This window comes from Rhea americana, unplaced genomic scaffold (genome assembly GCF_003343005.1).
Source record: "Rhea americana isolate MKP2758 unplaced genomic scaffold, rheAme1 scaffold_137, whole genome shotgun sequence".
NCBI lineage: Eukaryota > Metazoa > Chordata > Aves > Rheiformes > Rheidae > Rhea > Rhea americana.
This window is the reverse complement of record NW_028185450.1, coordinates 2,409,079-2,426,128: the sequence shown is the minus strand read 5'-3', so window position 1 is coordinate 2,426,128 and position 17,050 is coordinate 2,409,079. Positions and strand designations below refer to the sequence as shown.

Below are 17,050 nucleotides of genomic sequence, written 5' to 3'. Positions count from 1 at the left end.
GCCCTGCTGCGCGCCGCGTACTGCGGATCCTAACCCTGCCCGGCTCGAGAGCTGCAGTCGCGCTCCTCTTGCAGAAATAGAAATGGAGGGGGGGAAAAAGAAATCACCTCTCCTCCTCCTCCTCGCCAGGGTTCCCACTAACTTGCAGGTTTGCTCCTCGCTGGGCACGAACTAATTCCCCCCCCCCCTTTTTTCCCCTTTTTCATGAGAGCATCCTTTCTTCTCTTCAAAGCCTGTTAAGGTGGTGTAGCATTCCTTCCCTCCGTGTGATTCGTGTGTTAGGACTGCTACTGCTGCATTTATGCTTCTCTGGTTTATTTTTTTTTTCTTTAAGCAATGCTTTTATTTACCTTCTAGGGTATCTCCCAAGCGCTGCTTATGTGCACAATCCTAGCAAGTTTTGCAGATGGGCATATTTGACTGGTGCTGTACACGGTTTCTGTCACAGTTTTAGGAAAAAATTACTCAGAGGTTTGATAGGTAGAGACACTAGAACTGCACGCAAATCTTAGCTTCATTTTTGCTTTTTATTTAGTACAGTCTGCTTTAGAAAGTATTTCTAGTTAGTGTCACGCAAGAAAGTACATTACAGTGTGTGGGGGGGAGGAGGGAGTAAGCCACTTAGATAACATATGTGAAGCATGTTCATGTGAGTTCTGCAGCATTGTGAATCCTTATTCTCCCTCTTTTTATCTTCATTTTGGTTAGAAACCTGAAAACAATAGGTATACATCCTAGTCATTAGTCATTTACTTTGAATTCATAGAAAATATAGTCTTGCTGGAAATGTAGCTGTTATGCAACACTGACATGAAAACAGTCAACTTTTTTCCTCTCAGCAGTATATGACTTCTGTTGTAGTCTTGTCTACCATTTAAAGGCAAAACAAAATGTTTATTTGAAAGAAAACGTGTTGTTTCAGTTTTTGTGAGTTTTATTGTTAGTGCTTCTTACTGTTAAATATTTTTGGAAGACTTCCACAATGAGAGGCTTACTGCAGGTTTAAATGTTAAGCTGAGCTCATGCAAGCACTGTTATCTGAATGCTTAATAGGGAAAAAGAAGCAGCATGCATGCTAATGCTGCTCTGCTCATACAGAGTAATGTTAAGCTACAGCACCTGACAGTGGCAGCGCGTTATGTAAAACAACGCTCCAGATAATGTGCGTCAGGCTTAATAAAGATTTGGCAATCCTAGCCTTAGAGTAGCCTTACAATTTTTTTAGAATGTTGTACTGGTGGTAAAGTGACCTTGAAGAACGTGGTAAACTGAGGCATTTTTTTAAAATGTAGTGAAAGAAAAAAGGGCTTGAGAAATTTCTGTTTTGTGAAGTTTTGACTCGCCAATGCATAGCTCTGTGTTGGTGGTGATTTGACTTTTCACTTCTTTGTCTAAGTTACAAATGCTTCTTGGAAAAGTTGCTTTTAAAACGTTCTCAGACTAGTCTTTCTTTTATCTATTCTTAGACAATTTGGATTAGTATTTTCTAAAGCTATTAGATGTGTTTAACTTTTTGAATGTCATGGACAGAAAGCACTGGGAAATTAATATTACCAGATAATTGCTGCAGTTTCTGTTTTTAGTTGCTTGTTTCTAGGGACCAACAAATGAACAAATGGTTAGGTAGATAAACACAAATTTTCAAAGAACACCTCATGCTTTAATACCTTAATCATGATGTCTGTAGACCCACTCGCTATGTGTAAGGAGTGTTTTTCGTATTTTCTTTTTTTTGCTAACTACTGCTAAACTTCCTAAAATGCAGGCTCTCTTTCTGATGTTTCACAATTACTCTAGCATCTTTAAAGCTTACCCTAGAATGCAAACACAATATGATATTTTTAATATTAATTAATGGTATTTTTTAGCACAAATTCCATATTTATTTGTATTAAACTACTAAAATGAATTTGTATTTGCCATCTGTTTTGATTGGTAGTTTTGCTTTTTTCTCCCTCCTTTGCCTAGTGATTCCTCCTCTTTGTTTTTTGATAGTGTTATGCATTTCCTCCTGCAAATTCACTGCTAGGGTGGATTTTTGTTTCTTTTGGGAGCAATGAGAGTTTGACACGTCACTTTTGAAGAAATGAATGTGACCTGCAAATGCCTTGGATTTCTGGAGGCATCACTCTAAATGGTTGGAGAATCCTTCTGACAGGCTGCAATTCAGCTGCTGTGCTATTTAGGCTCTCCCCAAGGAAATATTTTATAGTCCTGTGAATTTCATGCAGTGGTTTCCCCATTACTTTGCTGAAGTTGGAAGCTGAAGCGTTGTATTGCATGTGTCCTCTGTTGGGGCTGGGCGCACTGACTTCTCCCGCTGGGTGCATATGTGATATACAAGAGGAGAGGAGCACATGCCTTGCTTTTGCTTGTATTGGTTGTGAGGGGGACTACTTCCCTGTACAGGTCTAAAAAAATATTAGAAGACATGTACAAAATACGCTCCCACTCTTAAGTCTTCACATTCAAGAATATAACACACTGGCAGTTAATATAGGAATGGCATGTTTATTTTTTCAGGATGCCTAGTTTGCCCACAGTGAAAACAGTTCAGAGTTCTAGGAGACAGCAGAAAATGCTTTAGTCTAAACTCCTAGGCTCTTTCTGTGCTGAATACATGGAAGGACTGATTTTCATGATGCAGAACCCCCGTAAGGGAAGGCCTTGTCATGGAGCAGGTTTGTAAGCTGATAATGGAATTAAAACAATTACAGTATGTCAGCAAAACGCTCTCTGATAGTATCCCTTACATTAGATAAAGGTGTTCTGAGTCTTGGAAGCAGTTACGTACCTAGGAGTGACGAACAATGCTGTAATCTCCTCATTAGATCTGAGGATTTTCCTGATACTGGTGGGTATAGCTTTCTGGGGCTGTGGAGTAAATTAGAAGCAGAACTGCTTTTAGATGTGCGTGGTAGGACATGCAACTAAGACGCACTGAATGGAGGCTGACGGTGTTACAGCCTTTTTCACTGTCCCTTGAAGTGGTGAAGGCTAACATGCCTGTGAGAAATCAAAAACACGTTCAGTGTGAGCAGCATGCTTCCCCAGGTCTGCTGGACACATCGTCTCCTTTCCATCTCTTTTTTTCAAGACTGGAATGCTGATACTCCACTATGTGCTCTCTGCTGATGCTCTTTTTCATCTGTTTAATTGGCAGCTTGCAACAAAATACGATTTCTTGCCTGTAAGCACATATTCTGTGCTCCCTTATTTTCTGCGTGGATTGATAATTCCTTTGGATGTGGGTGCTGGAGAAAAGTACTTGTAACTGAACATTATTTAGGATTCATGTTTGATGGGCAAGGGATTTTCCTAACTCTGTGCTGGGATTTAATACTTCAGATAATAAGAGAACTGAGTGGATAGCAGAGAATTTTTCTTTGATCTGAGATGAAGAACGTAACATGGTCTCGTTTGCAGGACAAGAACTCTGTGATTCCGGAGTCACTTCTCTTCTGTTCCAGATATTCCTCATTAAGATCCCATTTAAACAATGAATGTCACTTTAAATCTGGTTAAAATCATGTGCTTAGCTGTCATCCTGAATGACAATATCACGACTGTGGAACTACAGACAGATAAAGAATCAGGACAAACAGCTGGAAGATTATGTTAGTTTTATCAAATACGATGGAACTAGACGTAAGAAGAATTATTTTTATGTGTAAATGGAGTAGAAATGCATTTTTTTTCTGTAATACTTTTTATACACTGCATGTTTTAAAGTGGTTTGTCATAGGATGTTAGATTCTGGTAGCTGCAATCATCAAATATACAAACACAGCTGCTAATGTGCATTGTGAAAAATGCTCAAAGGCAGCCTTGGATATTAGGAGCACCTTTAAAAGGAAAGACCCCCCCCCCAAAAAAAAAAAAAAAAAAAMTAAAACAAAACCAAAACAAAAAAAACCCACTTTGACTAGCCTCTGTTTATTTTGAAAAATATTTCTTATAAATGTCAGTGTGTGGCTTCTGAAGATTCACCAGGGACTGGCACAGGAGGCCACTGTTTAGCAGCTCATATGAGGGATGGCATGGCTGAGATTGCAGGGTTTGTACCTTCCTCTCCAAGGCACTGCACTGCAGTATGGATACTGAAGATGCTCTCAAATTCTATTTTGGAATTGAGCTGGACAGACTGTTTGTAGTGAACAGATTTTAGCTAGGACGTTTTGTCCCTTTTTTTATTTGGGAATTATGTGCAAACATTTTGTATATAAATTTTTTGATTCAGAATTTGTTTGACAAATATTTTATACCACTATGAGGATGATCTTACTGGACAGAATCAGTTGTCCAGTCTGTATACTGTCTTGTCCAGTGTTCTGTATCTGGAGGCTGTCTGTATCAGATGTGTCAGGTGGAGGTTAAGGAAGCCCTGTAACAGCACAGTCGGTCTGCCTGGGAAGTTTTTATTGCCCCATGAATGAGCTGGCAAATGTTCTGAGGCATAAAGGGGCTTTTCAGTGGCCCTTTTCAGTGTCTGTCACCATGTTTTAATGCATGGTGCTCTTCAACCTCACCAAGGCCAGAGGAATATTGACTGCAGAAGTTCAATMTGTGGGGCAGCTTAGGCAGACAGATTTCTGTTATGAAAACTAGTGAATTTCTGAATGAAGATTTAATGCAGTTTTAAGATCTACATCTACCTTCGCCTTCCCCGTTTGAACACTACGTTATTATAGGCGCATTTTAAATGTGATTTTCCTCCTATAGAGCTGCTTAGAAGATGCCCAAGAAGATTGTCATTCAGGAAGGCACATCACTCTTTCTGTCATTGTATACATGACATGGTGAATAGCCTTTGCAGAGCTGTAAAATGAACACATTTTATTAGGTCAGATGAAAGAAGTTTAGATTTCTTCTAGTGCAATTTCTTGCAATTAGACTTGTGGTTGATGAAATAAGTCAGCAGTGTACTTTCTMTGTATCTGTCTTAATCTCTTTTTTTCTTAATTTGCACACACAATGAGTAGTATCTCTTGTTAGCAAATAACTACTTGCAAATGCTATGAAGCAGTCTCATAGTATGAAGCTCTGCTTAATTGTCATTAATGTGCCACACAGATGTTGCTGTGTGTTGTTAGAATAACTAAAAATAAATATATTAGCCAAATGAACAAAATATATTTAATAGTACCACTTATTAAAAATATTGTTTGYCTGGATCAATTTGTTCTTAGTTTCTGGGAAATTAAGCTGTGTGAGTTCGTGGAGATGGCTGTCTCTGTCTCGTACTAATGTACAAATGAAATAGCAGCAGTTTTCTGCTTGTGTTTTGAACTAGTGAGGAGAGGCTTCCTCTCTTACCCATCATTAATGGGAATTTTCTGTTGACTGCAGGTGGATAGCTTACCTCCTCAAMAGAAAGTTTTCAAGATTACTCATTTGCCTTTGGAAATTACTTATGTTTTCTTGTTAATATTGTTCTAGACTGCATTTCTGAGCAAGAGTAGTCTTGTCAGCCTGCAGAAAGTCCTATAGCTCTGAAGTGGGAACTTACTGACATACACCAAAACTGCCAGAGGTTGAGCTCTGGTTTGTTCGAGTTACTGGGTTTGATTTTTTTTTTCTAAAGCACTAACTGTAGGTGAAAAGAGGGAGTAGCTAATGAGAATCATAATTCAGGAGCCATGATTTTTTTTTTCCTTTTTCATATATTTCATCCAATTTCATCCGTCTCCCTTACAAAGAGATGTATTTCATTTGGTCTAACTTCTTCTTTGTTGTGTAGATATTTGCATTCATAATGTGGATCCTTAAAGTAGCATTAACACTTTTCCTAAGTGGGAGGAAGAGGATTTGAGAGGCAGGGAATTCAAAGCTAAGTGTTCATTCTTGAAGAAGAACAAGTAAACAAATCAAATCAAAACAAACCCTAGTAAAATGGAAATGCGAGGGCAGACTTYTAGGCCAAATTATCTTGTCAATACCTTTTCTTATTAAGATTAAAAAAGAAAGCTTTAATAGATTTTTTTATCATGTGTTACAAATAAAACTAATATGTAAAAGTAGTTTATTTTCATTTCATGGAGGCTGCAGGTGTGGAGGCCCTGTTACTGTTACTTGATCCTTCAGTTTGAAAACRCCCATTTTAAATTTTAACCATAGACAGAAGGGAGAACAGAACGCTGTCATTCTTGCCGCATTTATAGCCTGGAAACTCTGCCGATAGCAAAATAAGAACAGCCTTGTGCAATTTTCTGCCTCCGGTCTATATTCTGCCATCATCATCATCATCATCATGATGTTTTGCATGCATATGGCGCTTAAGCCCTGTCTGGCCGGGTTGTCTGTAGTGCTCTCAGTGTGGAGCGCCTCTTGAAGAGGCTGCCTGGTGCAGCTCAGTAAATGAGAAAAGGCATGAAGGGACCGGTTCAGATAACAGGATAAGCATTTTGAAGGCAACTGTAACAATRCGGAGCTGCTTCAATATTCTGTGCCCATCGGGGGCACAGTGGTGGTATTTCTTGGCTGTCAGTGCAGCAAATTGAACAACTTAAGGTAGTTGCTGCCTGCAGCATCCTCGCAGGAAAGGTCATCCTGATTTTGTAGCAAAAACTAGCAGGGACTTGCACCAGCTTCTCAGTTGTTAATAAACTGGAGTTTCGTTAAATAGCTGTGTAATCATTAATGAAAGAATTCTTGCTCATCTTTGTCATTTTTTGCTGTATAATAATGGTGGTGTAACTTACCAGGGAAAGTGCCTAAGCTTTTTAAGTATGTTGCTATTTCCAGAGCCCAAATATATTTACTCAGCTGTAGATTCAAACAGATATATTTGCTAATTTACATTTAAGTTTGAGACATGTTTTGCCTTTTAGTTGCAGTTTTGCTTAGCCTCTCAAAATTGCTTAAGAAAAAAAATCTGGAATTTAGGTGCTGACTGTTTGGAAACTAAGCTGCAAATAAGTATGAAGGATAAGGAAGGTATCATAAAATGAACTGCATTAACTTATTTTGACAGTTGCAATTTTTGTTTAAATATAATGTCATAATGGTCAGTTTTACAGAGATAATAATGTGTTTTTAAAGTCCTTACAGTAGCAGCTACATTACATTTTCAATAAAAAGATAGATATAGTCTTTCAGTGTGGAGGTATAAATCAGTGTTTATCAGAGTCGGGAGTGATTCTTATAATTATGTGTTTGAAGAAAATCAGAAATATAATAGGTTACAAAATCTTCCTAGGAAGTGTATTATACTATTTTGTCAAAAGTAGACAGATATTCTGTCAGATGAATGCATTAGTGAATTTTTAACATGCAGGATATTCTATTGGAGGACATTTTTTTTTGTTTGCATTCTGAACACAGGGAAGAAGTAACAAGGTCATTACGTTTTGAGAGATCCAAATTCCCAGAAGATTTCAGAGTAGTTCATGCTGTATAAGGATATACTTCYTGTTACAAAGTTATCATGTTTTCTAACTTGACCAAGAGAAATAAAATCCAATGGATGTTAGCTAGTTGTCTAGTTACAGAACAGTGTGTAGAGCACCAGTATATTGTGTCTCTCCACCTCTGTGGAAACGTGTCTGGAATCCCACTGTGAAAGCTGAGCATGCTGAATTTGGAGGGTGTCCTGGCTTAAATCCTGCCCTCAAAAGAATGAGGGAAGGAAGCAACACAAAATTTGCTTTGTCTCTCTATGCATTTTCCCAGGAACTGCCAGAAAATGATTGTATTAGTAAAATAAAGCCAGAAATTGCTATCTCCTATAGCTACATTTCTTCATTCCAAACTCTGCAAATCTACTAAAAAGACTGCCTGGACTTTGTGTGGGATACCTTCTTTGGGTTCATAAAAGGAAAAAGGGGAAAGAGGGGAGGGGGAAAAAACTTCCTTGGATGTATATATCAGACAATTGTCCTTGATATACGAACATCTTTCATTCCTGTGATGGCTAAAAACAAACACTTGAAGAGAGATTGAAGTGGAGGAATGGGAAGAATTTGAAGGGTGTTCATAGTAAGCCTGGGTAATTGGTAGAGCTGGTTAAGACTCAGTAAACTACAGGATAGATGGATTCCTTTGCTGATAATTGATCCTCATCATACATCAGAGATGTAGCTGTGCTGATAAAAATTTGGAAATCATTAATGGAATTCTTGGTGTGTTTATTGCCTAGTTGCAAACYGGAACCTTTTCGGTGGCACAAGGAGAGCACAGGCTAGATGATTAAATCTCTTTATGTGGACACTTAGCATTCATCCCAAGGCAGTCTTTGATAAAGCATTTGGTTGAGATGGTGATAGTGTCCTCCTATACGCTTATGTGGTGGCTAAGAGTCCTTTAGCCCTGCAGCAGTCTTGAGAATGCTATGTCGTTCTGATGTTGAGGGGCCARACTGAAAATAGACGTAAATTATGTGACTTCATGTTTTCTGACTACGTTTACAGCATTGGTGATGTTAATGYGTAGACCTTTATGTGTGTTTACTCAGTCTTGTAGAAAGCACCAGGGAGGTGAACATGCACCCTTTTTTCCAGGCAGCAGATGAGTAATACAATTTGCAGTATATGGTGCAGGGAGGTGTTCAGTAAGAATGAAATGAAGATAGCGAACACTTTTGTACTGCTGTCACAGGTAATATAATAGCCCTTTGTTAATAAAGGGATGGATAATATTCTAATATTCTTTTAGAAGCTTGTATTAAATACAGGTGTTCATCTTCTTCCCTGCCCCCTCTATCCCTTCCCAACTTCAGTTGACATTTATGGAAAGCCAAGGTATRTCTAGAGTTTTGACACATACTGGCCAGTCCAGCAAGCAGCTGGAGGAACCACCAAGTTGCATTCATACCGGCATGACAATTGATTTGTGAGAGTTTGTCATAGTTAGTGGGGTGGAAGAGATCTAACTCTCCTCATAGAGGAACTGATGAAGATAGAAGTCTGTGTTGATGACAAAGTAAAAACTTTCATGGCCAAAAATGTTAGGTAGCATTCACAAGTGCTTAGGCAAAAAATCCATAAAACAGTATCATCGGAGATGTAAAGACAATACTGGAATCGTAAGGATATTACAGATACGTGTTGAATTTATTGGTATGTGCAGAAGAAGTGTCCCTGATATCATCACTGTTATAGAATTAGGTAGCACTGTTAGTCCTTAGAAAGGTTAATGAGCAAAAAACCCACTAGTTTAGAACATATTAATTGCAGAAGGGTGATAGCTATATAGGCAGAATGAGAAATCTCAAATGGTGTAGGTGTTCCTTTGTTGTTGGCTGAATTTCTGCAGGATATGTTTCATAAAATAATGGTTTGCAAACTAAAATGTTTTTGAGTGGGTCTTAACATGATAGTCTGACAGCTTGGTCAGGTATCAGCCCTTATTGGCTCTTTAATCCCTCTTAATATATCTGATGTAGTGAATACTATGCATTTTAGAAGCTGTTACTTTGGTACTGAGCAGGGTTCTTGTAGAAATATCCTGTAAATTTTTTTTTGATATGAGAAGGTCTCTGGAAAAACTATGGAAGAAATGCTCTTACATTTTGGACAGTTTTGAAATGTTACTTGCAATGCTATATTTCTGATTAAAGTTTAATTGAAGCTGATAGATATTTTCCAGAGGGGGGGCTCTTATGCTTGGGGTTTCTTTCTTCCTGCTCTCTCTCTTTTTTTCTCTTTTTTTTTTCTTTTCTTTTCTTTTTTTTTTTTAACTCTTACAGAATAAGAGAAATATATTAAAAACAATACATCGGGTTTACAAGACAAGAGGGGAATTTATGATGAGAACTTCAGTAGTCTGTTTCTCTGCATCATTTGTATTGATCTATGACTAGTCTGTGTTTTCTCTTCCTCCTCCTCCTACTTTGCATGCCTGCCCTCAGGAAACCACCTGCACCTCGTTGAGCATTTGGGTAGAAAGAAAGAAGGATGGAATGAGGGAGGGAGGGATGTCATATCTCGTAGGTGATCTTTGCTATCTTCTTTAGACATATAGCTTGTTGCCTGACATTTCTCTGAAATAAAATGGTTGGTTTTGCAACTGAGTTTCAACAGAAGTACAAAGCTTCCCCTCCTTCCCCCCAAAGTAGTAGGAGGAGAACATTGAGAAATTAGGTTGTGTAAGTTAGGTTTTCCTATCCCTAAAGCTATAGGGAGGTTTTTGTAGCAGAAACTTGCTCCCTAATTAAACAAACATTTTAATCTTGCATTTTAAAAACAGAAATATTTAAACTGTGTATACCTCTTTATTGGCAATAGCTAGCTGAGAATATAGGAATTTACATTTTTTACTGACCTGGGACTATTTTTGAGTGGTCAAGTCAACCCTTCTCATGTCTGTTTTAGTCTACTGAAAAATTTTAGATGATGTATTGAGTTTTAGATGAGGTCATATTTTATTGAGAATATTATAGGCATCAGCTTCTGGGTTATTTTGATTGTATCACAGGTAACATGTTTCTCTATTTTTTTTCTCTTTTATTCTGAGGTTTTTAGTTGATTTCTACCTTATAATTTGCAAGTCTGCTGCAAATGCAGCTGAAGTCCCAGAATTTCCATTTCCTTGTATACTTCTTCACAGGTCTGTTAGTGGCGCAGAATCAGGCGTTCGTTGTTTTATCTTCGTTATTCTGCCCTGGTTCCATGGTTTCTTTTTCACTGGACAGCTGCAGAGTTAAGGGAGCATCAGTGGCAATACTGCTTTTCAGTGCTGTCTGCTCCGGGGGCTGGCGCTCGGCTTTCGGGAAAGCCACCTCTCCRCAGAAGCCCGGTGCCTTGGCTTAAGGAATCACTTAGTCTGGCCCTCTGCGCAGAGATGAGCTCTGCTGGCTCAGAAGATCTTTAGGTGAGAGAGCTGTATCAGTTTTCCTAGATGCCTAATCCTGTAAAGTAATCCAATTAATATAGTGTGTGAGAAATGCTCAACCTTCAGAACTTGATGGGGGAGGTTTGTTTCCATGCATGGCGTTTGCATTTCTTTTGACGTAGGAGGGTCTTGCWGCACTTCTTGGTTTACTAACAGAATAAACTAACATGGATCAGAACATACATTCAGTGAAGGAATGAGTTTAATTGGGCAGTAAACTTTGTAGTGATGTGAACGTAACAAAATTACATCTTTTCTATGTACCTGTGTGATTTCCTATTGATGAGTGAGTTTTTTTATGATGATTTATGTCTGTTACAGAATTACAGTTTGACAGTTGGAACCACATCTAGAGCTTGGGAAGCACACTTTGTTGTAGTAAGTTCTTATTCAACAGTTACGGATTGCTATTAGTAATTGTACCATAGTGATTTATCTTTATTTTCATTTTTTCTTGGGGGGGGGGAGGGCAGGGAAATTAAGAGGTCAAGGCTTAAAATGAGTTTGTGGCAGCATTTTATACCTTTAAATACAGTAATCAGCTGAAGAAAATCCTTAAACTCCTTTGGAACTTTCTAGCTGGATCTCATTTTCCCTGCCTAAGGAATAAATAGTTTAAATAAAGTAAATGCATAAAACAGGAGGTTGCTGTAACATGCTGTTAAGGGTTATTTCATTAGGAAAAAAAGGGTAGGAGAAAATACTTATGGTGTGAATACAATTTTGGCCATAAGCCTGAAAACAAATCTTGTATTACAAAGGTGGCTTCAAGTAAAAACCTGGCTCTCTGACCTATTGCTTAAATTCTACTGCAATCTGAATGTAAATTAATTGATTTCAGTTTAATATCTAGCAGAATAATGTGTTCTACCTCTCTCAAACTTTTTAGGAACCAGTTTGCTTGTCAGTGACTGCACAGGATTTAAAATAAGCGACAYTTTCTTAAATGTTTAAGTTGATCTTTTGAAAGAGGAGTTTAAAGGTCATTTGTGGCTTGATCATTACGCGCAGCAGTTCATGTCAGTGAGCTACATACCATCAAGGAAGGACTGCGGCTGTATCTGTGGTTCAAAAAGTCTGGTTCTGTTCTTGCTGGAGTTAATGTGAAAGCCCCTCCTGACTTTAACCAAAGCTGAATTGCACACTAGTACCCTGTCTATTGTGCTACAGAATGGTCTGAATGTATAGAACACACATGCTTTTCTGTGCTCTTTGTCTGCCATTTTAAGTACCATTAATATTTATCTTGCTTATGTACCAGAAGTGTGTGCCTTGGTTTTGCACCATTTGTGTAAAAATATATACTGTATTGCTACTCAAAAATGTTTACGTCTAATTATGGTCGGCTGTTCCACTGTTGCTGCACAGATGTACTGTTTTGTCCACTTCAACAAAGGTAATCACCTGTCATATGCTTCTCTTTTCTGAGAAGAAAGCTAGAGTTATCTTTTTGTGCTAAGCTCCTCAAAGTCTTTGTGAGCTAAATACTGTTTTTGCTGAGTAGCATTTTTCATTTKTGTGCTGTTACTGGGTCCAGCTAATTTTTATTATGTCATCTGCGCAATCCATGGTAAGTGCTAATTTGGAATTGAGATAATGTATACTGTATAATTTACTCAAAGTTATATATGCTGTACTGTTCTAAGGGGGAAAACTGCTTTTTAGTTGCTTGATACATACAAAACACTTGTTTTTCTATTCTATTTCTATTACTCTAGTGTGGTATTTTTATTTCTAGCTTTTTTTTTTTTTTTTTTTTTNTTTTTTTTTTTGAAAAAGTACCTTTTGCCTCATCTGTAAGGCTGCCTCTATCCATTGTAAGGTTGGAGACCGGTGTTGTGTTGAAGGTCTTATTTTTAGGTGAATAAAATAACTTTTTCTTTAGTTACTTAGGAAAGTTTAGATCACACTTCAAGGTAAGAAATTCTAAGTTGTCACAGWTAGATCCTGAAAGATCCTAGGCTCACCTGTCTCCATGGTATCTCTAAGCCTAATAACAGCCAATTTGAGTTTAAGGATATCAATGCTTAATGGAACTGAGCTCTCACTGTGCAGTGTTGCTGTTTCAGACTCAYGTTAACTACAATGATAGTGAAATAGTAAAAATTATGCACGCTTTCAACTTAATTGTAGAGAGCAGGTTAATTGTAAAATGGACCTACTTTTTTTTTTTTTTTGAGTTTGTCAGGGTTATTTACATTTTACTCAGTGTAGCAGAATATGAAAAAATGTGCAGACACAAGAATATTCAAGCCTCTACCTTCTACTTTGATTTTTTTCACTCTGTTTAGTCTGGCACTTTGACTCCTGACTTAGAGTAAAACTGTGACCATTGGTAATGGAAAGGTCTTCAACCAGCTGTTGGTTACAGATRATTGCGTGGCAATGCCTTATAATAGTCCTTTTCCAGCTTATTTCCTGCTGAAATGGTCCATGAATTTCCCTCTGTATTCATTGGATTGTTCATACATAGAACCAAACCTTCYGTGCACCCTTGCATCTGTGTATTATAAAGTAATCATTGCTTTCCTCTTGAGTATTACCAAGGTGTTGCCTAATTGTGGTTCATTATTTCAGATGATATATATGTCATGTTTTCATGACTGTGTTTGTTGAAAATGTGTGCTGCTTTCCTCTTAAGTGCTGAAATTAATTTGTATCAGGGAAAAAGAAAGAAAATCACTAATATCAATACTCACTTAAAGGTACATATTACTTACCTTTTTCTTCCATATTTCTTTCTTGTTGATGACTCATGGTTGTTCTTGACCTTGTATGAATTTGTGTTACAGTTTAATTTAGACAGTAAATTCTATCTGGATTTGAACCCAATTTCAATCTTTAAATTTCTTCAGAAACACATCTTCTTTTCTTTGAGGGGCTGCAGAAATGTGCCCTGAATATTAGTTCTGCATCTTAAGGAAGATGATAATGTTGAGGAAAAATAGAGCATTTTTATATAAAGCTATGTGATCTCTTGTCCTCTTTTGAGAACTGGCCTGCTATTACATATTGTTTTGTTCTCTTGGTCCAAATCCTGCTGAAGTCAAGGTTAATGTAGTTCTTAGCTTGGATTAGGATATTACTAAATAGAATACAGTATTGTATGAAAAAGTATATTTTCTAAAGAGCTCAGTGTACTGTAATAATCTTGAAGTCATTGTAGTTTTATGATTAAAAAACTGAAATTGCTTATCACTTTATCATGCTTTTTTCTTTGACTATGTGTGAAGAATTACTTTGAAATGTTTTTACTGTGTATAATTTATTATATGAGAGCTGGAAATTACTTTTATGTATTGCTTTAACACTTTCTGTCATCTGAGATTTTTGTGACTCTTTCTCTTTGTATTTTCCTTCYTGCAGTTACTCTGTGGTTTTTCTATTTCAGGCAAATGGCAGAAGGGCCTTTTATTTGTCCTATAATTTTATTCATTTTTTTCCCAAGGTGAGAAGCAACTAAAAATGCCAGTATCTCTTCTCTAATTTTTGTTCCTCMTAAAGGAGGTATAGTATGATAAAACCATAAATACATGCATTTTTCTAAGAAAGGTTATGTTTTTGAAAGATGTGGCAATATTGGGGTCAGGGAAGAGAAGAGAATTTGGGTGGACTTGGTTGCTTCTGAGCTGGAAAGTAGTCCAAAACATCTATTCCTTCCACTCCTTATGAGGTAAGGGAAAGCATGTTGCAGAAATCAGTTTATCACTCCCCTCAAATATTAAGATAGAAAGCAGGGAGATATCAATCAGACTGCCCAGCTTTGTYACAGACTTCCAGGAGTAATTCATTCCTCACTGGCCTATGCTTATCCTATCTTCTAATTCCTTAGCAGCTGGATTGCGCTGGGTTACTTCCATCAAGCCCTTGGATCTACGGGAGGCAGTCCTCTCTGTTCCTGGCCCGTTTTTGGATGGTTTAGCTGGATATATGAAGTATTCGCTACGGCAGTACTGGAGGATTTTGAGTTCATGCCTCCTGGTGACTGAGGATTTCTTCTTTCATTGGATGTATAGGAGAATTCAAATAAGGACRTGTGGTCAGGCAGCAATGTAGTATTCACTGTTTTGACTGTGCAACTTCTGTTATTTAAGAAGTGTTCTTTTAATAACCTAAGATGATTGTATATTTTTAGACTGTTTATCTTTCTTCRTTTTGTTTCAAAGGCACAAGGATTGTATATTTACATACTAGATGTTTAGGCAATGTTTTGCATGTAGGAGAGGCCAACAGAATACAAAAATCAGTGCACTGTCATCACTGCAATACTGCACAACATTAATAATTGTAGAGACTAAATCTTTGTAGCTGAAATGTGCACAAAGTCCGTCATTATCTTTTGATACTCTGTCACATTTAAGAGCAGGGATGTGTCAGTTGAAAGTATAATTGTAATTGAATTGTAATCATGATGCGATGTTCGTGAGCTTACTGGCATGTGAAAGAAGCCCCTGTTATCAGATTCAGTGATGATCCAGAGAACAAACAGTCGTAGGGTATTATTAAAGATTAGCTTTTAGAAGTGTCTTTTGCATCTGGGTAGTCAACATGACACCTGTGAAACTGTAGTATAGCTTGCAGTGTGGAACCGTCTTCTCCAGTATTATTTTAAAATGACGACTTTTCCTGTGAGAAAAGGATTAAATTTTTAGATTTTTTTTTAATATGCTAGATTAGTAAAATTGCTTATGGGATCTGTCAAACTGGCAAGTTTCTTGAAAGGTTTCATGAACTGTGTTTTATTTATTTTATATGTATGTGTGTGTGTATACACACTGTGTGTATATATATATATATATATATATATATTTTTTTTTCCTCCTTGCCCTTGAGACTTAGGGCATTAGAGATTCTGCTGCATTGTTGTGCTGTATTTCAGGGCATTAGCTACACAGCTTAGCTGGCATGGTTTTGTTGTTGGCAGTGAGGCTCTCCAAAGGAGATGAATCATCCAATTTTATAGTCTTGAACCTTGCAAGATTAAGGATGAGAAGGTGTGTGTATGTGTATAAATATAAATAAATATATATATATATATATATATATTTCTTCCTGGCAGAGAATTGTAAAACATGAGAAATGTAATGAGTAATGATTGTTCCTGACTATTTTACTTGAATACAGATTGGGGTGTGTGTGTGTGTGTGTGTGTGTGCATTTAACAGTAAATGCTCTGGTATTTGTTTCTCTTCCTAAACTAACAGATATCAATAGGATTACCCCCCTAATTAAAAAAAGAAAATCAGAAAAAATCAAGTATACACTAACAGATTTTGTGTAGATATGTGTAGACCTGGTTAGGAATCTTGGTGGAAAGTGGTTTAGCTTCTCTTTCAGTTTAGAGGGAGGGAAATCTGATGTACGGGCTGGCAGGATAGTGGAGTCCAGACAACTGTGAAAAATTAAGTGCCATCTATTTTAGCTACAGAGCATTTGTAAAGATCAGTGGTGGATCAGGTGTTGGATCAGGTGTTAAGGATCTAGTCTACTTGTTGCTTAACAAATTTAGAGTCTTTGAACTATAGTCCTCATGGTCTCTTGGAAAATGCTGCAGGGCAGTTCAGTTCTTCGTTGATCCTTTGCTCTGTATCCTGATCCTCAGTGTGCATACCTAGATTTTCATCTGTAATATGAGGATGAAGATGTTTTCCTCTTTCTGTAAATTTCCTGGAGAGGGATYGATCAAAAATGTAAAATGTGAATTAATAAATATCCTCATTGTTTTCCTGCTGATTTTGGCTGATTCTGTGCCCTGAGTAGGGGCCCAGAAGGTGTTTTAATTGAATCAGGCTTTTCTTGGTGATTTGTCTAGTCTGAATAGTTGAAATTATTCCTTTCATTATCCCACACTTCACACTTGTTGAATTTCTTCTGAATAAGGTCCTTCTGCAGTCAAAATGTGACATCTTGTTCTAATCCTTGGTGTAGGAGGCTATTGGAATTGTGACTGTTCTGTCTCCTGTCATGTTCTTTAGGTGAAACCTATACTCTTCTGTATGAAGAAGAGTGTTAAATAATTCTTGATCGTCTATGGCTCCTTTATGCTAYGCAGAGACAAATTAAGTGGGCTTCTGTAGTATTTGTAGTAGACCTCTCAGCAAACTCGCCTCCCGCCCCCATCTTTTGCTCAAGGGTTGTGCCAACTTAGATTGCCTTTGAGCTGGCTTTATGTTCATCTGCTGTGCACAGACCCTGTAAGGGATTCTGTRTGCTTTCAGAA

General features: G+C 37.5%; 1 protein-coding gene across 5 annotated transcripts in view; it reads left to right on the top strand.

Moving 5' to 3' along the window:
- Positions 1–17,050, top strand: part of RYR2 (ryanodine receptor 2) — a 449,981-nt gene that overhangs the window by 485 nt on the left and 432,446 nt on the right. The window lies entirely within an intron of this gene.